General features: G+C 47.2%; 1 protein-coding gene across 1 annotated transcript in view; it reads left to right on the forward strand.

Moving 5' to 3' along the window:
• LOC146790014 (cell death-inducing p53-target protein 1-like) overlaps positions 1–22,478 on the forward strand; it is a 216,950-nt gene extending 194,472 nt beyond the window's left edge. Inside the window, exon 7 of the mRNA XM_085628329.1 lies at positions 22,253–22,478. The gene's annotated coding sequence lies outside the window, so the exon portion shown is untranslated. The remainder of the gene's footprint in view (positions 1–22,252) is intronic.
• Positions 22,479–23,068: the final 590 nt, after the last annotated feature.

The raw sequence follows: 23,068 nt of genomic DNA on the forward strand, positions 1-23,068 counted from the left end.
CTTTGGTTACTGAGAGCGCATTATTGGATCATTGTGGGAACATATATATATATATATATATATATATATATAAAATTCACTGAAAAAAACATAGGTTTCACACATGTTATAGTTAGCTGGACATTTCACTCGTAAAAAACCTTTGAAATTCCCCCGTTATATTTAGTTCAGCTAACTATAACTCGCGCGACCGCAATCCACTACTGATGACGTCACATATTACATCACTCATTTTACAAAAAAACCCATCCATTTAGACACTTATTTACCCATTTATTCTTCCATTAACCTTTAGATATACATATATAAAAAATATTTATTTTTCAGAAACACACATATTCACTGGATGATGTCATCAGTGATGTCATCAGTGATGTCATTTGAGATGTCATCAGTGATTTCATGAGTGATGTCACTGACCTTGTCATGAGTGATGTAATATGTGACGTCATCAGCAGTGGATTGCGGTCGCGCGAGTTACAGTTAGCTGAACTAACTATAACGGGGGAATTTCAATGTTTTTTTACGAGTGAAATGTCCAGCTAACTATAACATGTGTGAAACCTATGGTTTTTACAGTGGTTTTTGCAAGGTTTTTTAAATGCTAATTCCTAACTATAACGTGTGTGAAACCTATGGTTTTTTCAGTGAATTTGCAAGGTTTTTTAAATGCTAATTTCTAACTGTAACGTGTGTGAAACCTATGGGTTTTTAGTGAATTTTTAAGGTTTTTTAAATGCTAATTTATGTATGTATTATTATATTTTTTATATATTTATTTTACAATAAACTAGCTATGTATATAGTTATAGATTGACTGTATCCTGTAATATGTAATGGCTCAGCTCTTTTTTTTTGAATTTGCATAAATTTGAACAGCATAGTTAATATCTTCTATAAACTTATAAAAAGTTTACATTTTTTTTTTTTTAAGGGTTTTTCACGGTGCGCGCACCGTGCGCGCATCGGCAATTTTTTTTATGAAACGAAATGGGTTTTTTGGATTTACGAGGTCCTTTAGGGACCCCCTGAGAAGGTCTAGGGGGTCAGGGAGTGTCTTCCCTGCCTCCTTTTCATGTTTTGGAAATCGTGTTAAAAGTAATTCATTTCTGAAGCGTGCGTGCACTGTGCGCGCATGCGTGCGAGCACCATGCGTGCACCGTGCGCGCATTCGTACGAGCACCGTGCGCGCATGGCAAGTCATGTGATTACAAAACAACACTTTTCATTGGTTCATAGTAGTTTCTGTTCCAGAATCTTCAAACACCACACCCACTCCCCTCACTATTTCTTCTTATTTCCTGGGAGAAGGAGCTGAACAGCTATTCTACTTGAAAATGGCAGAACAGCAGTCTACTTCAGGGAGTGAGGAGGAGACCTTTGTGGTACCACCAAGGCACACCAAACAAAAAGACTCTTTCATCTGGAAATTCTTCACCTTTCCAGAGGGCCAAAAGAAGGTGAATGCCCCAAAGGTGACATGCACTATTTGTGGAAGTGTGTTGTCCAGAGGAGATCCAACCAAGAAATACTCTTTTAGTATTTATTCAATGTTGAGGCACTTCAAAAAAGTGCATCATGTACAATATGCTCGAGAGTCAACAAGAGCCCTCAGAGGCAACCCTCCACCTGCTCAGCCGAGCACATCATCTGCGGCCGCAGATTCACCGTGTACCAGGCCACTGGACATCCGCCCACTTTCCCAGAAGGTGCACATACATTGTAATGTGTGCAATGCTGTTCTTTGCTACGGTGAGAGCAGTATTAACTTGATCGAAAACAAAATACAGCAGCACACATGCTCCAGCCCATAATTTTTTTCATTTTTTGTTTTTGTTCCTGTTGAACAGTTTTTCATTACCAGTTTTTTTTTGGTACTCTAAAAAAATCCAAAAAAATACAAAATTGTTAAAAAACTAAAAGAAAACTAAAAAACAAAAAAGACAAAAAAAACAGTTCTTTTCAGAACTCACTTCACTTCTCCAAGAAGAGCTATATTCCTAATATACTGTGTTGTAACTTTTTTAATGAATTTTTTGCTGCGGTGCGCGCACCGTGTGCACACCGTGCGTGCACTGTGCTCGCACGGCGGCAAAAAACTAAAAATGGCGGCTGGGGGGTGCGCGCACCGTGTGCGCACGCCGCGATTTTTTGAATTTTTTTTTAAAAAAAAATGTCACCCTTCGGGTCCTTCAGGGACCCCCTGACAAAGGCTAGGGGGTCAGGAACTCTCTACCCTGCCCCCTTTTCACGTACTCCACCTTTCTTTTTCACTGTCACACACAAAATGGCGTCCGACACTTCCTGATTTCGATCGATTAGAATGTTGACTGACATCTAACCACCAATCAAAATTACGCTCTCGGACATTTGGTGCACGCACCGTGCGCGCACGGTGCGCTCACGGTGCGCGCATATAGATATTTATGTACTTTTAACTGCAATTTTCTCAGGAACTACTGAACAGATTGACAACATATATGCAAAAAAAACCTTGCAAAACGCAAAAAGGGGGCAGGGTAGAAACACCCTGACCCCCTAGGCCTCTCAGGGGGTCCCACAAGGACCTCCAGGGTCAAATAAAGCATTAAAAAAAAAATTGGCGAGATTCGCGCACCCAGCGCGAATTTCGGACAAAATCATACCCGGGGGCATGATCAAAAAATGTGTGGGGGTGCCCAATCCCCCCACACTGCCCCGGAGACCGCCAATCCCCCCAGGGCTTATAAATGTAATGATGGGTGGGCCTTTAAGGTTCCCCCTAGCCCCGGGGAACGCCACCCCCAGGGCTCAACGTAATTTTTGATTGCGGGGGGGCACACTGCCTCCCCGCAGCCCCGGGGACTGCCACCCCCCGGGCTTTATATTTTTTTTAAAACATACCCTGTGTGGGGGGCTCAAGCACCCCCACACACCCCGGGGACCGCCACCTCCCCGGGGCTCTAATTATTTAAATTTGGGGGTCCGTGACGGACCGCCCAACCCCGGGGACCACCATACCCCGGGGCTTTGTAGATGGTGGGAGGGGGCCACGCGGCACCCCTCCTGGAGCCTTGTCATGGCCCTGGGGACCGCCAGCCCCCAGGGCCGGCTACTGCAGTGTCCTGGGGTGCCCCCCCCCCCGGGACACTGTAGTTTGCTATGGCAGTGAGGGAGCCTCGTGGCTCCCGTCCTGTCATACCAAACTGCTTTGCTATTTGGAAGAGAGAACAGGAAACCTGCTCTATCTTACAAATAGCAAAGCAAATTGCTTTCCCACAGGGGGAGCTGCATCTTAGCAGCTCCCCGTGTGGAAAAGCAATGCCGGCTCACGCAGGAGGCGGGGAGCCGGCGGGACCGTGGGGGGATTGGGAACCCCCCCACAGTCCCCAACGGTAAGCGCTACGGAGCTGCGTTGCAGAGTGTTGTAAAAAGGGGCGTGGCCTCTGAACACCTCTCTGCAATGCAGCTCTGTGGCGCTTACTGGAGGTACCTGGTGGGCTAGTTGACCCCCAGGGACCCTCAGGATTGAAGGGGACTTAATCTCCCAAACTTAAAACGGACACAGGGCGCGTTTACACAGTGGTGACGGGAGGGGATGGTGTAAGAAAGTGGCTCTATATATACTGGGCCAAAGTAAAATCAGCCGAACTACGAATTCCGATTTACTCACCTGTTATCAGGAGAGACCTCAGTGCTGCATCTTTGAGAGCAGTACTGATCCTGAAAAGTAATTCTAACCGTACTTACCAGTAACTTGAATTTCCTTCCATAGGATATCATTGCCTGCTTTTTGCTGAAAAAGTTTCTAAGTGTCGATTTTTGAAACTTACAAATATTCTCGAAAAATCGTGCCAACGATAAAAACGTAATTACTTGCCTGTTTTAGATAGAGGTCCCAGTGCTGAACATAGGAGTCCAGCACTGGATTACAAAAGTAACGTGAACATACTTTACCTGTAAATTGAATTTCCTTCCATAGGATAACATTGGTAATTCCAACTGGCAAAAAAATTAAGAAAATAATATAAATATATTAAAATAAAAATATAAAACAAAAAGAGAAAATTCAGTTTCAATATTTTAAAACATATTTTTTTCCATTTATATTAAAAATATATAATGTAATTTAAAAAATAAAATATTTAAAAATAAACAGTTACAAAACTAGAAAATCAGTATAAAAAAATACATATAACTATTATTACTTTTAAAAATTATCATTTAAAAAACCTTCGAAATTCACTGAAAAAACCATAGGTTTCAGACGTTATAGTTAGGAATTAGCATTTAAAAAACCTTAGAAATTCACTGAAAAAACCATACATTTCAGGGCTGTTATAGTTAGCTGGACATTTCACTCGTACAAAACCATTGAAATTCCTCCGTTATAGTTAGTTCTGCCAACTATAACTCGCGCGCCCGCAATCCACTGCTGATGATGTCACATATTACATCACTGATGACATCTCAAATGACATCACTGATGACATCATCCACGTGACAATCAGATACACCTCATCATACAGTAGTATAACCTTTCATCACTCACTGTAAAATACAGAGGGGCAGATTTATGTTTCCTGGCACATCCCTGCAAATCAGCAGGGATGCGCCAGGAAAGATGCGTCACGAAAGTTTACCCTTGCGCCACAATAGATGCGCTGCATTTACAATGTAGCGCCTCGTGGCGCAAGGATAAACAGATGTGTGACGCATCTGATGGCGGAAGGTTGGCGCATTGCTGGAGTTGCGTCGCAAGCACGACGCAGCTCCAGCACGGCTCAGGGGTGCCCTATCCTTACAATGCAGCGTCAATCTTTACGCCTGCTTCAAGCAGGCGCAGGGTTTTGATGCAGCATGGCCGGAAAAGTGACTCAGTGAATATATATATATATCAAGAAAAGGGTGCCCCGAGGTGAAGTGCACTCACTCAGGTTGAAAGGCTTTTATTGGAAAAACCAGCTTCTATCGATACACACCGCAAGGCAGTGCCATGCCTGACGCGTTTTGGACGTGATGCACTTTCTCGAAGGCGGCACATGAAATACTGCAGTTTCCCTCCCAATACAGCCCCATGATTGAATATCAGTCTCAGGTGAGCATATAATTAGTTCCAATGCATTGTGGGATTGGGAGTCCAAATATTACCCTTGTGGGTATACAGCCAAAACACCTGCCAAAATAACAAATACATTTCTTACTGCCTGAGTGAGTCAAACAAAGTCATTTAAAAATCCATAGCAGGGAGGAGCCTAGCGCGCATCCAAGATGGTCGCGTGAGCGCAGGGCTCCCCGGACCCTTTCTGCTCCTCGGAATATATCCTGAGAATATCCTGACTTGGTTTATGGAATCTGGGAGATGAAGACCAGCTGACCACATATCTCTTTTCAAAAATCAAATCGGACCTGGGAATCCTGAGTTGTCGTCGTCGGAACTTTTGGGACCCACCCGACGGAGGTGGCCGGGGTGAAGGTGACCCGTGGGGCCGGGCAGCAATTGAACAACAGCGGCTTCAGCGCGGTGCCAGTTGCCGATCCACCACTTTCGGTTTCGGTTTTGGCCTTCAGGAGACCAGCTGGCGGGTGTGCTCGAGGTGGCGAGGTGCTCCTGGGCCTCTGCACGAGGTTTGCTTCCACCTGCCACTAGAGTGCTTAACGCCTCGGACCCCTATACCGACATTTTGTGGTCTTCTTGCTGGTGCCCTTACACCCCTTGATTGGAGGTCCCCTTGAGAGACCGCGTTGACATGGGGGGCAAAGGGGGTCCAGAGGGGCGCAAGACCAAGGCTTCTCTCCGCGGGGGAGCGGTCCAGAGCAACAACATGGACCGCTACACCCAGGGCAGGGGGTCCCCTGGCGCTGCTGGCCTCCCCCCGGATGCTGCAGGGGGAGGCACGACCGTCTCTACGGAACTTTCCCTGCAGGACATTATGGGCGCCATCGATGGCATCAGGGAAACCATCGCGACGCAATATGAGGCCCTGGCCCGTAAGATCGATACTGTCGCGATCGATGTCACCCTGATTCGGGCCGACCTCTCCAAAACTAACGAGAGGGTCCAGGCCCTCGATACACGGACCTCCACTCTTGGTGCGGAGGTGTCGGATCTGCGGGCCGCGCTTGGGGACATCAGGGTGGTCAACGATCATATGGCCCGGCGGCTCGAGGACTTCGAGGGACGGGCCCGACGCAACAACATCCGCGTCATAGGTGTACCGGAGTCCTCCGACAGCCGCCCGGTGGACCTCGTGGTCGAGGAACTTATCCTGCAACAGCTGTCCCCGGCTGGCCTAAGTAAATTCTTCGCCGTGGAGCGGGCCCATCGAGTTCCGGGCGGCCGGCCGCGGCCGGGGGCTCCCCCGAGGCCTATCGTGGCCAAACTGTTCCACTACAGGGACCGCGACGCTATTCTGCAGGCTTCACGGACCCATGGCCCGGTCCGCCACGAGAACTCGACCATCAATTTTTATCCGGACTTCACGCAACTGGTCCAGAAACAGCGGATGGGATTCCAAGGGGTGAAGCGCCGTCTTCGCGAGCTAGGCCTGAAGTATTCGATGCTCTACCCCGCGAAACTCCGAGTGGAGCATGGGGAGCGGACAGCCTTTTTTGACTCTCCTGTGGCCGCAAGTGACTGGCTGGACTCGCTGCCGGACGGGGGTGGCCGTCCCGGACCCTCTGCGGGCACCGCAGGTGACGGGTCCCCTTTAGAATGACTTTTGGTCCTTGATTTTGCCGTTTTGCACTGTACAGGTGGGTCTTACTTCTTTTGTATATTGTGTATCACCAGGACCTGTGAGGGGGGCGGGCAGGGTCGGGTCCCTTTCCTCCTCCGGGGTCTTTTCGTAGACTGGGGTTAGTGGGGCGACAGGCACACTGCAAGTTGGGGGGGTTTTCTGGCCCGCAGGGGTGCAGGGTGGGGGGAGTTGGACTTGGGGTGGGGTTGGGGGGGAAGAGGGGTTGTTGTGCTGTGTGTTTTTTGTTTACAGGGCGAGGTATTGATTTTTGTCCACATCTGGGAGCTGTGCTGCGGGCTGGGGGTCTCTTGATCTATTGGGGGGGATGGGGGGGGACGGGTTGAGGCTTATGTCATGGAACGTCAATGGGTTGGGGGACCGTATCAAGCGGGGTGTTGTACTGCAATATTTGCGTCGTTTGACTCCTGATGTGGTGTTTCTCCAGGAGACGCATTTGGTCGGCAATGTTTGTCATGCAATGAACAGGGGGGGATACCGCCTCGTAGCCCATTCTGGTTTCACAACTGGCTCCAGGGGGGTGGGCATTCTCCTGCGAACCTCCCTTCCGGTGGAGATCACGAGGATAGTCTCGGATGACAGAGGGCGCTATGTGTGTTTGACTGGGAGGTGGGAGGGGCAGCCCCTTACCCTGGTTTCAATCTACGTCCCCCCGGGCCTCCAGAACTCCACCTTTACTGACTTGGGTCGAATGCTGCTTGACCTTCCGGACGGCCTCCTGCTCATGGGCGGGGACTTTAATTCTGTGGTTTCGGGTGAACTGGATCGTCACCCACCAAGGACCCTCCCCGCTGCCCAGGCATGGCTGGGTGGGATGTTGGAGACCTTCGGCCTGGTGGATAGTTGGAGACTAATGCATCCGACCCAATGTCAGTTCACCTTTCACTCGGGGGCGCATGGGAGTCTCTCCAGGTTAGACTACTTCCTTATGCCCGCGGCGCAGACTGGTCGGATTCGAGAGGTCAGGCACCTGGCGCGTGGTATCTCCGACCATTCTCCGCTGTGGCTTCTCTTTGACACCGGGTCGCGGTCTGCAGGGCGGATCGCTCCCATTAACCCATGGTACCTGCGAGACCCTACGACTCGTGACAGCCTGGTTAAGGCTATGGACCAATACTTCCTCGATAACGAGGGGTCGGTGTCGTCTGCATTGTCCCTGTGGGAAGCCTTTAAAACTGTGATCCGCGGACACGCCCTCTCCCAGATAGTGGTGGCTAAGAAGGTCAAGAGCGAGGCAGTGGTGAAGCTGGAGACTGACATCGCGGGGCTGGAGTCGGCCTTGGAGGCGAATGTCACTCCGGACGGGCTCCATGCCCTTAGCCTGAAACAGTTTGAATATAGGTCCCTGGTCACTGACGCGGCCAAAACTATGTATAGGGAGCAGCAGGGCCGATTGTATGACGCCGGGGACAAGGCGGGAAAGTTGATTGCGTGGCTGGACAAAAAGGAGAGAGTGAATCGTGTGGTCCCGGAGTTGCGTGCTGCGGATGGTGTGTGTGTGACTGAGCCGGATGAGATTGTGGAATGTTTCGCCGACCACCTCCGGGCAGTGTACTCCCCAGTGACTGACAGGGATGAGGATGACTCTCGCCTTCTACTGAGAGATATTGCCTTGCCCGGCCTGTCCGTTGAGGACCGGGAGCGGCTGGACGCCCCCTTGTCGTCGGATGAAATAGCGACCGCGGTCCGCTCCCTTCGCTCGGGCAAGGCTATGGGTCCCAACGGTCTGCCCATTGAGCTATATAAATTGCGCCCTGATAAGCTTGCGCCCTTCCTCAGTCGCATGTTCCGTGAGTCTCTTGCGGCGGGTTCCCTCCCGGCCGACCAGCGCTTGGCCACGATAGTCGTGATCCCCAAGGAGGGCAAGCCGCGAGACCGCTGTACTTCTTACCGGCCTATTTCACTGCTCAACGCAGAGCCTAAAATCCTGGCGAAAGTCCTTGCCAATCGCTTGTTGAGTGTCGTGTGCGACCTTATTCATCCGGACCAATGCGGCTTTATCCCGCACCGTAACACCGCTCTTAACTTGCGGCGTCTCCACGGTGCCCTTGCCAGGGCGGAGTTCCTCTCCGAACCGGCCGTGCTGGTTTCTTTGGATGCCACGATGGCCTTTGACACTATCGAGTGGCCATTCCTCTGGGCTGTCTTGGCTAAATTTGGCTTTGGGGAAGGATTTATTGGCTGGGTGAAGCTCCTTTACACGGGACCCATGGCTCAAGTGGTGGTGAATGGGCGGGTCTCTCGGCCCTTTGCCCTCGGCAGGGGCACGAGGCAGGGGTGCCCGTTGTCCCCTTTGCTTTTTGCTCTCGCCCTGGAGCCACTCGCTGCTTGGCTCCGCTGGGAGCCCTCGCTTAGAGGGATCCGATGGGGCCCGGGCTTCGAAGATCGGGTCTCGCTGTATGCGGACGATATTCTCCTTTATCTTACCTCACCGCGGCAGTCGCTCAACGTCCTCTTTGACGTTCTGACCTCCTTTGGGAACAATTCGGGTCTCACGATCAATTGGTCTAAATCCTGCGTCTATCCCATCTCTGGTGGTCCTCCTCTCCTGCCGCCTCGGCTCCCGATCCAAATATCTCTGAGCGGCTTTAAGTACCTGGGGATATAAGTTTCGCTGGACCCGGTGGCTCGCTATGAGCAGAATCTCCTGCGTCCACTTCGGCGATTGCGGGAGGACACGGCCCGGTGGTGCAGGCTGCCCCTGTCCCCGCTGGGTCGGGCCGCGTTGTTCAAAATGATGTCCCTTCCCAGGTTCCTCTATGCACTCCAGAACTCCTTCGACGTTATCCCAGTGGCCTACTTTCGGGAGGTGGAGAGCCTGCAGAGGAGACTGGTGTGGGACGGGCGGGCGCGTATTGCTCTTGCTAAGCTTGCTCTCCCCTGGTATGATGGGGGCATCGCGCTTCCTGACATTCGCAGGTACTATTGGGCCTCGCAGCTATCGGCCATTAACCATGCCACGTATGCGCCTGGCTTGAATCCGGCGTATGAGATGGACAAGTTCCTGCTTCCCGGCGGGAACTATAACAGGGCACTTTATTCCCGCCTGGCTGGCCGGACCCTTACGGGTCCTACTAAGATTGCGGTGCGGACCTGGAGGGCTGCCACTGCGGCCACGGGCTGGAGTGAGCGATTAACATGTGCTACTCCCTTGTTTGCCTCCGACCGCCTGGGCAGCCTCTGGACCACGAAGGGGTTTGACCAGTGGGATACGATTGGTATCAGCAAAGTGGGAGACCTGTGGCACAAGGGCGCGGTTAAGACTTTCGCGGTGCTCCAGGCCGAATACGAGCTTACGGACAGGGAGTTCTTCCGCTACGCCCAGGTTCAGCACGCCCTGCTCTCGGTCTTCGGGGAGGGGACCAAGATCCCGGTTTCCTCGCCCCTCGAGGACCGCATACTTGACGGACATGTCCCTGATAGTACTATTTCTTTAATTTATAAAAAATTAATTAATCATCGGGCTGACCTCTTTGTGCGCCTTCGGGAGGCTTGGACTGGGGATGGGGTGGAATTGGACGACGAGGATTGGCAGTCTGCACTGTCGTCCCCCAAGGAGGTCGCCATTCCAGCTCGTCTCCGGTTGGTACAGCTCAAGATTCTTCACCGGGTGTATGTGACGGGTCCTCGCTTGGTTTCGATGGGATTTTCCGACGACGGGCTCTGTAAGCGGGGCTGTGGGCTCAGCGCCACCTTTCTTCATATCCTGTGGGAGTGCCACGAGGTGGCGGACTACTGGCGCCGGGTTCATACGGTTATGGGACAGGTCACTGGGGTTGTGCTGCTGCCGGAGGTGCGTCGCTGTGTCCTGAATGTGTGGGAGCCCAATGATTACAGCGCGGCTCAGACTCGGTGGGCGGCCCTAGGGAACATGATTGCCAAGAGGGACATAGCGCAGCTTTGGGGCGCTCAACGGCCGCCCACCGTGTCAGTATGGAAGGAGAATATGGACTGGTGCATGTTTAGGGAGAAGACTGTGTATGTGGCCCGTGGCAAGCCGGGGGCATGGGGTAGAATTTGGGGGCAATGGAACGCGTATCGCGGAGGTATCTGTACGCCCCCCCTGGTAGACACTGATATCGCCATGTCCCCCTGACCCTTGATGGTTCCTGGCACCTTTGGTAATATCTGCATATGGACGTTCATCCCCTCGGCCCCCCCCCCCCCCCCCTCCGTCCCCAGCCTCCCGGTACTCCTTCCTTTTGCCGGTTGCTCAATTGTCCTAACTGGAGTTCCCCGGAGGGAGCCTGACCTGCACTGTTTGCCCTTATACCTCGCCTATTGTTTTTCTTTTTGTTTTTGTGACTGTTGGACTTAAGCCTCCTGTTCCTCGAGACCTATCCGGAGCCACTGCGGGGCAGTGCCCTGGGAACTGACTGTAGCCTTGATATATGGATATTTCATTCTGTACCTAGCGGCCGGCCCGGGTGGTTGTAGGCCCGTGCTTGTAACCGAATTATTGTTCAATAAAAACTTTAAAAAAAAAAAAAAAAAAAAATCCATAGCAACCTGGTTCCACAATCGCTGTTCAGATAAACATACCACGGATCCGCTGTACCTCTTGCGGTGGTGCAACTTCACGGCCAGGCAGGCCATAAAATATCTCAAGAAAATGGTGCCCCCAGGCAAACTGCACTCGCACAGGTTGAAAGGCTCTTATTGGCAAAACCAGCAAATGCCTGGCGCGTTTCGGACTTGACATCCGTTCTCGAAGGCAGCACGTAAAATACTGCAACTTCACTCCCAATATATCCCCATGATTGAATATCAGTGTGCATAGCGTGTATGGATTTATAGGAAATGACTAGGGCTACCCTTCCAATTTACAATACAAGAAGCATTTATTAATAAACCTGCTGCTTTGTTTTACGCTTTGCACACTGTATAGAGTTGTTTTATGTATTGAATTTATTGTATGCGCTGTGGATTATTCTGTGTTTTATGGGGTAATACCCCGAAATAAACAATATTGATTGATTGACAATAATTTATATTTATCTCCCTCAACTACAGTCTAATTGCTGACACGTTAAGAATTTGAAGACTGCTGATATACAACATTAGCACCATTAAAATTATGGCAAATTCAGTCATCATAATTATTCGATTTTACAATAAAAACAATAAAAGAACAAATAAAAAACACAATCTGGTAAATCCAAGACAGACAGTTAAGAATCAAGCAGAAATCTATTTTCAACAGCACGTTTTTATAAAAGCATGCAACATAATAACAGATTAATTTGTTAGGTAAAAGTTGTAGATACAATTAAGCCGGTCTAACCTGCCTAAAATTCTTTTCTATATGCAAGCGAATAATATAAACCTCACGTAAATTCCAGTGAAATGAACAAACCATCGTCAAGTGCATGGTATCTTGTATCAAAGCTCCATCGTATCCAGACCGACTTAGGGGCCGATTACAATCTCGTTCAGACAGCATTCCTACCAAATTGGTCTCGGAATGATTTCTGGATGACTCAGATCGGGTGAGTCCAACCGAGCGATTTGGATGTATCCGGATGGTTCAGGATACATTCGGTCGGACTCCAATGGGAGCCTGTGTTCTGTATGAGAACACAGACTCCCATTGAAGAAATGGGTGGCTGGGGAAAATCGTGCACCCTGTGGCGGACACCCCATGGTGCCTGCCACACTGTACATGGTTGGAAATTATGGTCCATTGGGTACTCCCGCAGACCTGATTCAGAGGGCCCCAGGTGAAGGGAGGCCTGCTACGGGCCCTCAAAGACAGATTCCGGCACCCAATTTGTTCCAGAGAAACCAATTCGGAACAGCTATCCGAATCGGTCATCGTGATCGCTCGCTCGAAAACCGAGTCCATAGAGCTGTACGATTCGGCTCCAAAAGGCTCGACCCGTAAAATACCTTTCGGAGCTGATTCGGACAGCCCTTACGGTTTCCGGGCATCGTAATCGGTCATTCGGAACTGGATACGATTCGGTCGGAAACAAGGGTTCCAAATCAGATTCAGCAAGCCCAAATCCGATTCGGAACCCTTACGAACAAGATCGTAATTGGCCCCAAAATGTCCAAATCCTTGACCAAACCATAGGGACTGCCAGAAGGCAATCAACCAAATTCAGCTGAAACCTAGTTAATAAAAAAAAACGGTGGCTGTTATTGGTTCAAACATGAGGTACGATTCAGTTACAGTTTTCAACATTATATACGATCGTACAGTATGTTTGTTTAGCTCCAGTTTTTCCCTGTTAACTTGCTTTCTACACAGAAATATATGTTTTGTCTATGCCAGTTCACCTGTAACTATTGAGTGAGGGTTTTCAAATAGTTTGGTATCCCTAGTTCCATAAGGGATGTCTTGATATAATGCAACCAGTGAAAACTGCTGGCCCGCTCTAAAGTCAAATGGTCCCTGAGAATAGAAGATGAAGCTCTCTTTCCTCTTTGATCAGACTGAGAGCCATAATTGAAAAACAAAGAATAGATATCCCTGGCCCTGCTTCTTATGAACTATAAATGCTTGAACCTCTGCGGCAAACTCCGCAAACGTCGCAAGAACTGGTTATCAACAATTTGTAATGAATTGTTGACATAACCCTACATATCACTCCAATAGGAAGTGAATTATATGCATTTTGACTGATACATTTTTAACAATGCTGGCAGAAGCTTGTTAACCAGCCTTGAAGCAAAATCAAAGACTGAGAATATGGTCGTCAAAAAAGATGTGTCTTCTTGCTGGGATGAATGGGGACCAACAATTAGAGTGATCGTAAAATACCCATAAGTAGGGGAACATGTCGAACCTGGTTCTTATATTCTCTTTTATTTTGAACAATCTTGATTTAGATGATCCCTGACCTACTAACGTTATGAGTTTTACTCTGAAACGAGTAGAGAAGTCCAAGGTGTTCAGAAATGCCACAAATTAATGTAATATTATTTGCTTATTGTAGACGATAAAACAGTGTCACCTGGGTAAAGCTGTGCCAGGATCAAGAGGTTTCCAGTAAGAGGCAGTTTCTGGGCCCCTATTACCAATGCCTTTTCTAAATGGTTAACAAATAATGTAAACAAAAAGGGTGCCAGGATATAACCTTTATGGACTCCCCCTCTTTATGTTGAAAGACTGTGTGTACTCATCATCTTCCCAAAACCTAACTGAAGCTAAAAGATTTGCGTGTAAAACGCAAAAAAAGACATGATGCTAGGATCAATTTTTAAAGATAACATCATTTTCTATAGTTTATCCCGATTAACCATATCAAAGACTGAACTGTGGTCTACGAATGCCATGTGTAAAGACCTTACTGCAGCTCCATTAATCGGTGATTATCCTTTGAGCATATGTTAAGTTTTTCTAAGATGACAAGCCCTGTTACTTGGACCACTGAATTGAATTGAATAAAGTAATCAGTCAGTAGCAGCGAGGGTCATTTTTGTTGCCTTTTTTAGACACTAGAACCATTATAAACAGTAACCAAGAGTCAGGAATACAAATGATGACTGCATCTTTAACAACCATAGTAATTAGTGGAGCCCATAACAATAGGGTCTGAATTATGGGACCCCATCAGGCCAAGGGGTGTTATTCTGCAACATCAAAATAAGAGCTTCACTGACTTCCTTGAATGTTAAAAGTGCATAAATGGACCCATGTAGTTTGGGGTATCCATAGATATGAAGTCAGAGCCAGAGCAGACACAGATCACATTACAAAGGAAAATCAGCTCTCAGATGTAGGTGCCGATTACGATCTGGTAAAAACCGGGTACGAACCGTCGGTCGGAGCGTTTTCCCCGTCCGACTCGTACCCGGTCGTAAAACTTTACAAACATGGAATTACGATTTGCACGGAAACACCATTTCCGTACGAATCGTAAAAAACACCGACCGACGAAAATATACATACGAATGTGATCCGGGAATGCTGCGACGTGACGTTGGGACGCTTTCAGGCAGCGTTTCACGAACCAGGAATTACGATTCGAACCGACAGCAGTCCGGACGGCAATATTTTCACGGCACCCAAAAAGTGCCGCAAAAGCGAAGTACGGCGCGAATCGACCAGAGTAGGTGGCCCGGTACGCACCGTACCCCCCCCAGCCCCCGTAGGTACGCGCCGACCCCCCCCCCAGCCCCCGTAGGTACGTGCTGACCCCCCCCAGCCCCCGTAGGTACGCGCCGACCCCCCCCCAGCCCCTGTAGGTACGCGCCGACCCCCCCCCAGCCCCCGTAGGTACGCGCCGACCCCCCCCAGCCCCCGTAGGTACGCGCCGACCCCCCCTGTGTGTACACCCGTGTACGTGTCGAACCCCCCCGTGTACGTTCGAGTCGTACCCCCCCCGTGTACGTTCGAGTCGTACCCCCACCCGTGTATGTATGGTGCGTACCCCCCGTGTACGTTCGAGTCGTACCCCCCCGTGTACGTTCGAGTCGTACCCCCCCGTGTACGTTCGAGTCATACCCCCCGTGTACGTTCGAGTCGTACCCCCCCGTGTACGTTCGAGTCATACCCCCGTGTACGTTCGAGTCGTACCCCCCCCCCGTGTACGTTCGAGTCGTACCCCCCCCCGTGTACGTTCGAGTCGTACCCCCCCCGTGTACGTTCGAGTCGTACCCCCCGTGTACGTTCGAGTCGTACCCCCACCCGTGTATGTACGGTGCGTACCCCCCGTGTACGTTCGAGTCGTACCCCCCCGTGTACGTTCGAGTCGTACCCCCCGTGTACGTTCGAGTCGTACCCCCCCGTGTATGTACGGTGCGTACCCCCCGTGTACGTTCGAGTCGTACCCCCACCCGTGTATGTACGGTGCGTACCCCCCGTGTACGTTCGAGTCGTACCCCCCCGTGTACGTTCGAGTCGTACCCCCCCTGTACGTTCGAGTCGTACCCCCCGTGTACGTTCGAGTCGAACCCCCCGTGTACATTCGAGTCGTACCCCCCCCGTGTATGTTCGAGTCGTACCCCCACCCGTGTATGTACGGTGCGTACCCCCGTGTACGTTCGAGTCGTACCCCCACCCGTGTATGTACACGGGGGGGTTCGACTCGAACGTACACGGGGGGGTACGACTCGAACGTACACGGGGGGGTTTGACTCGAACGTACACGGGGGGGTACGACTCGAACGTACACGGGGGGTACGACTCGAACGTACACGGGGGGTTCGACTCGAACGTACACGGGGGTACGACTCGAACGTACACGGGGGGTTCGACTCGAACGTTCACGGGGGGGTTCGACTCGAACGTACAGGGGGGGGTTCGACTCGAACGTACAGGGGGGGTTCGACTCGAACGTACACAGGGGGGGTACGACTCGAACGTACACGGGGGGTACGACTCGAACGTACACGGGGGGTTCGACTCGAACGTACACGGGGGTTCGACACGTACACGGGTGTACACACAGGGGGGGTCGGCGCGTACCTACGGGGGCTGGGGGGGTCGGCGCGTACCTACGGGGGCTGGGGGGGGGGGTCGGCGCGTACCTACGGGGGCTGGGGGGGGGTCGGCGCGTACCTACGGGGGCTGGGGGGGGGGTCGGCGCGTACCTACGGGGGCTGGGGGGGGTCGGCGCGTACCTACGGGGGCTGGGGGGGGGTCGGCGCGTACCTACAGGGGCTGGGGGGGGGCCGGCGCGTACCTACGGGGACTGGGGGGGGTCGGCGCGTACCTACGGGGGCTGGGGGGGGTACGGCACGTACCGGGCACCTGTTTGGACGTCTCCATGGTTGTTATGGGAGTTCGGTGCGGACGGTCTTTTCACCATACGGTTGTACATTCGGACGCCCGGGATGGATCGTGATTCCCCGGTCGGACTTCACCTTTCACGTTTGTACGGTGAATCGTACGAGGACGTGTCGGACACATTTTCCGACCCGAGGACGTGTGGGGAAATATTCCCAATGCGGTTCGTATGGACTTTTTACCATGCGAATCGTGATTGCCAGTTCGTACGGCACTTGTACGATTCGTACGGTAAAAAGACCGGATACGAGTCGCACGGGGATATTTTTTACCGGATCGTGATCGGCACCTTAATGTGCAGAAGAAAAGATTTACAATTTGCCTGAAAAGCTGAACTTGACATCTAAAGTTAAGTATGTCACAATAGAGGAGTTTCTATAAGGTCCTTTATTAGGTGTAGGGTCCTTACGCTCACCAATTGTTGGAAAACCAAGAAATAATTAACTAAAAAAATGAAAGAGCTGTGGCTTGGTCCTGTCTTGTATGGTCTCATATAGGTGCAGACAAGTCCAGTCATCACCCGCTCAGCAGTGAGCGATCGTGCTCTTAAAGCATCATAGAGTCCCACAGCCTCCAAACAAAGTTCCAGGTGCAATATGGGCAAGTAAGTCCTTTACGCCCACGAAAGAGTCTGCGAGGCATCCCCTGCAGCGGGAGCAACCATACTTTACTAGCATTGTATCTCAGGCCCACCTCCTCCGAACAAAGTGCAAGGTGCATTGTAGGCAATGAATTCCTAACTGTCCATCAAACAGTCTGCGAGGTGTCCCAAGTTCAGTCATATTATAAAAGTAAATCTGAAGTATTGAGGCATAAAAAATAGAGTAAAATTGAGTTTTTCAAAAAATTGAGGTCACATATCTGACAATACCAGAAAGTATATTCAAGGAATATTACACAATAATACAGGAATTGGATGCATCAAAATATGCTAACTCACTAAAAAAGCAGTTCTGAGTGCAGTTATCATGCTGCACCAAACCAGGAAACTGAAAGCATATCTTCAAATACCATCAGTTCAGTGACAAGTAGAATAAGGTTCCAGCAATGCAGGAAAACTGTTTCTGGAAGCAGTTGTAGGATAGGGAAACAATGAAGAGTATAAAAAGAATTAGCTTTTGGCACATAAATTAAATAAATGATGAAATGGCAAAACCAAAAGCTGCTCTCTCTTGGGTACTTTGAAGTAACACAGCTGGTGAATTCCAAAAAGATGGGGGCCAGGAGAATAGCTGCAAACCGAGAATGTGAAAATATTATCCTATCTTATGTTCATGCTGATATCAAGACGCAGAAATGATCCCCACCAAGTATACTGGAACACCCAGCATAAGAAACTCTTCAAAAGCATCTCCAACTATTGCGAAGATGGAAATGGATACAACGTCTGATGAGCAGATCTCATACAGGAGGACTTCTTCTTCAGGCACCAAGCAATGAGAATGAATATTTAATATCCATGTCCTTTCTGATTGCAATCTACATCTTGAGTCTCCAATTTATCACATCTAATGGGAATTTATCTTTAAATAGATTTTATTACTTCAAAGTCTGCTTTAAAAACTGAACACAACCCCTGCAACTTTTATTACCACAAATATTTTGCTATCAAAGAATTAGTGATCCACTATTGTGGGAGCAAAAGGTTTCCCATAATTGAGACATCACAAAAGTTGCCTGAATTGGATTTCCCACAATTTACTGGATTGGAGACGGTGCTAAACTTTAAGTTCCTACGGCAATGTGTGTCCATGTTAAGGAATCTTCCAAAACATTAAAATCTGAAAAATACAATTCAGTTTTTAATTGGGCCCACTCAATAATTGAGTTCTAGATCAATGAAAAGTGAAAGAGTTGTCTTACACATATTAAAAATAAGTGGTACATAGTCAAATGCAGTGTATGAAAAATATCAGAAAATATTTTAAGTCTCAATGGGCAGCAAAATCAGGAAAGAATCGAACATCATTCCGAGTAGACCAGAAAAGTCTTCTGGCTCACCCTCAAAATCGAGGTTTTTTTATACACAATTCTTGGATATGAAATAAGAATTTCGCAGATTCATCGTGGTGTGAGGAAAATGGATGTTATCTTCAGAAAATTATAGCACATGAAAAATAGATGTCACATTACCTTAACATCTAAGCACTAACCCACCACATGAATAATTATGCAGCACCCGCTATGCTAATATCATCCAAAGATGCTCGAACAAAACAACAACAGTGGAAATAGCTTAATATATGTCAGTTTTACTGTGTGCTGAAGAGCTTGTTGGGAGAGGACGTGTGCAGGGGAGAGCACAAAATGAGTGGCAGAGAAGACTTCCATTTTTGTCAAGATCGCGTTTTATACTAAAATAATCCCTAAATAACAAAAATTTGAAAAACTTACTAGTAAACATCAAAGAAAACCTGTTTAAAAAACAATTACACTAATTCAGTCTGTACATAAGAACATAAGCATGAAATTGCATTGTGTTCATTGTTAATAATGCACAAAAATATATATCCATAAAAATCTCTTACACTATTAAAGATTTGCTTCCATTCCATTTTAAAACATAGCTTCTCTTCTCTCATAAAAATGAGGTGGACAGCAATTATATATCAAAAACTCCTTCCTCTAACAACAGGGTCTTAAACACTGATTGTTGGTTCTTAAACTGTAATGCATTGCTTGGATTTTAATAACAAGCACTGGCAAAGCCAATAGGTCTGGGGTTAGCTGCATGCCTATTGGTTCTGCCAATGTTTGCTCTGCTTCATTATCTTCTAAATCTTTATAAAAACTAGTGGATTTCTTTGAAAGTTTTGGTAATAAAGATTTATAAAAACATTCAAAGATGAGCCCTCTTGTGTGTGCATGTGTATGCACAGATGGCCGTCATTGAATAGGTTTGAATCAAATTTACACAATCAGGTGGCCTCATGGTATGACTTGGAAGCCCATTCAAAGAAGGCTCACATATGCGTGCATGCATGTGCCTGAATGGGTGGCCATTTTGGAATGCCGTAAACCCATTCACAAAGATGGAGGCCACAAGTAGTGTGGACAAGAGACGCATAGCACTGCAAGCAGACGTGAGTGCCTGGCAGTTGTCTCTGGCCGCGTAAGCCCCTGGAATTGAAAGGCGCTACTTTCTGTGTGCTTGACAACATTATTGTTCAGCAGGATTACCCTGCCTTTAAAATGTTGTTCATTGATCACGTTGGTAAAGAATGCCCACTCTTGGAATAAGCCAGTTACCTTTACCTTTAAATAATTTTTTATTTTCAACTATTTTGGTATCAAGGGAAGACTTTTAGAGACTATGTAGTTGATCCCCTGGACCACTGTCTGCTCCCTCTGAGGTTATCTTCTAAAATGAGGAACTGCTGCTAGACATTAGGTTCTTCTTTGCCAATCAGTTATTACCCACATCTTGGATATTGGCAACTGATTAATCCTTTGCAGCTACAGCTGCAGACACAAACAACTGATATATTGCTTTCTATCTTTGTAAAAGAATTTTTCTTATTCGTGTTTTATCTGTATACTGTTTTTAACTTTTTTAATTGGTATGCTTTTAGGAGATGTATTGTCCAATAAAGCAATTATTGATTGGATTGGGATATATTGCAATCTAAGTTGAAAATATGGTGGTGACTCTCCTTTCATGGATCCTCATAAATTAAATAGGTGGTAAAAGCACTTTTGACAGTAAGAAAGAACTTTTCAGACTTCCAGCATGGATTTTGTACATTACACAAACATGTTCTGCATTAAAAAACCCAGAGATTTTGCGAATCACAGGCTTCGTGACAGCAAAATACCTTCACACATCAGGCCCCTGGTTCTTTCTATTTCAGTAGCCAAACTTCCGCTGTTGTGGAGGACTTCAGTTTATAGCGTTTTAAATACATTATCTTTGACACAAACAATAATATTTTGAGTATGCAAATGTCTACAGGTGCAAGAGCTATAGGAATACTTTTATCAGCACAATGCACCAAAAACATGTTTTACATGACTAATCAATCGTGTACAAATCATATAGGCCCCAACCAAGAGTTCACATATGATGCATACTTAAATGTGATAAAGATCTGTACATTTTAATCCCACCAATATAAAGGTGTAAAAAAGCAGATCAAAAGTTTTTTTTGTAAAAAAAAAAGATGACAATTTGGAATAATCACCATAAAATTAGGAGACTTAAATATCAACACTACAAAAAATCATTTCTCCACTATTCCCTAAAGTCTTTCTTTGCATTTTATGTGGTTCGTAGCAAGTATATTTTTCTGGTTATTGATCTTTACAATTCCTAATTATTTTACTAGTACTCCTGTTTGGGTTGCTGTCTTTTCATACCCCCTCAAACTCCCTATCTCTTTTGTGTTGATGCACACTGATTATTATTGATATCAGGGCTTTAACTATGAGTGCCCCTAAGGATGTTTCTCATCGCACCTGGTGAAATTCAACACTCGGATGTCATCAAGTGCAATAATTACTTCCATTTATGAGTTGGACCTTTCAAAACTGAATGTAACATGCAGGCTTTGGAGCATGAAAATCCGCATCTCACTGTATTTACTAGGCTTATTAACCGGTATACTTTGCCAGAAATGTACCTGGGGTCTGCACAAGTCTGCACAACTTATAATTCTGATCCCTGTGAAAACGGTGTATGCGGGCATAAGAATTATTCCACACACTAGCAAACAGTCCCTGAGAGGACTCTTTTTGTGTTTGTGGACTACTCCTGGTGTGGTGTGATTTCTCGTGGCCACATTGTGGTTTTCCCTGTGTTGGCCTGGCTTTGCATGTTAAGGGCCTCGTTTTCCTTTGCACATGTTACTAGATAAACATGCTTGCCTTTGTGCCACATTGTACTTTACATGGAACCTGTATATGTTTTGCATTCTGTTCTTTTCCTGGGTTTTAGTTTGAACACCATAGACAAGGTCAAACAACAATATCCCTTGTTATTCTTTCTGGCCAGGCACTAGCACCTAGACATAACACAAGAATGCAGCCGTTGTTTATGTGCATGCATGTTCTCTCATATAGATGAGAACAAGAACCAAAATCACACACGTGGAACAAGAGTTCTGAGATAAGAGTACTGTATCTGCTGAGATGTAGAACATCCCTCTGGGGTCTGCCAATAATCCCAGAGATCATTGATATATAATCATTTAGCTTCATTAGCAGGAAAGGGGGGTTTAGGTTACTTTGTCCCATAACATGACAAGACTTTTCATGATATATGGATTATTAACCATGCTAACAGTATTTTTAGTATGCATTTGTTTTCTAATTGTGGCATGTATTCTGTATTTCAGAGCACGATAGTCTAAATACATATTCTAAAGTTTCTTTGTGTCTCCTGGGTATATTATTGTGGACAAGTATGATTGAGAGAGCGAAAGGGTGTGTCCTGTTACCGCGATCCCTGAGAGGGTCAAGAGTGTTGTGTTCTGGGGTGCCAATTCACTTGTTACTCTGCAAGGTTAGGAGGGCAATTGAGTCACTATAGCTAGTCGGAGTCAGGCCCATAGATACTGAGGTGGTATGGTGACTCAGTCCCTACATACTGATGTTCTATGGTTCCAAGCATAGTTCTGTTCTGAGAAAAGAATCCCTGCAACACTGGTGAAACGTTTTGCCTTTGCATGTACTAGAGTCCTTGGTCACCCTTCATACTCAACCTTGTTTCCATTGTTTATTTTACAATTTATCAAACATAAATTCAACAGACTAATTATTAATATTTTTCTTTATTTTCTAGATATAAGATGAAGTGAACAAAAACAGCAGCAGACCTACGTTGTTGAGATACTGAGAAACAATTCAACAAGTACTTGTACAATATAATAAAAATAAGAGGATTGAATTGTTGCATCTCCACTTAAAATTCAGTTCAAACAAATAATTATAGCCATAGCTTTCTGAATTTCTTCAAACTTCGAATGATGTTTTTTTTATGTGAAAAGCATTAAATGTATTGAATCTGGTGTGGCTAGTATATCCATGGATGAATGACAATCAGGTATGGAAAGTGAAATAAGATCTCCATTAATAACATAGATGCAGCTCTTAGCACAACCTAGGTAGCAGGTTATAGCTGTCAGTCAACAACATCCTGAGGAAAACAAATGGGTGAAGACAGCCATTGATTTCTGGTGTCCCCCATTAAAAACAAGACGAATACAGATTGAAAGCTGCGGCTCCTTGGTTCTTCGAGGAACTCAAAGACCTCCAAAGGCAATGTTGAAGGCAAGAATGGAGGTAGAGGATGATACCTAATTCAGAAGAGAAAAACAAACAAAGAAATGTTCCCAAAGTATAAAAATGCCATCAAAGCAGCAAAGTTGGCTTATTTTATTAATACAATAAGATCAGCAGAATTTATCCCAAATTTACTTTTTAAGGTAATAAAAGATCTTGTGTTTCTGCTAGCTCAACAGGTGTTGCTAAATATTTAAGGGACAAGATTCTGAAGATCTCTCTAAATTTAACAGTATCGAAGGCAAGCAGGCTCCCATGCTAACAGAATGTGACTCCATTAATGAGGCCCCTAATGGTATTTTGTCTACATTTTCCT

Source organism: Triturus cristatus, chromosome 10 (genome assembly GCF_964204655.1).
Source record: "Triturus cristatus chromosome 10, aTriCri1.1, whole genome shotgun sequence".
Taxonomy (NCBI): domain Eukaryota; kingdom Metazoa; phylum Chordata; class Amphibia; order Caudata; family Salamandridae; genus Triturus; species Triturus cristatus.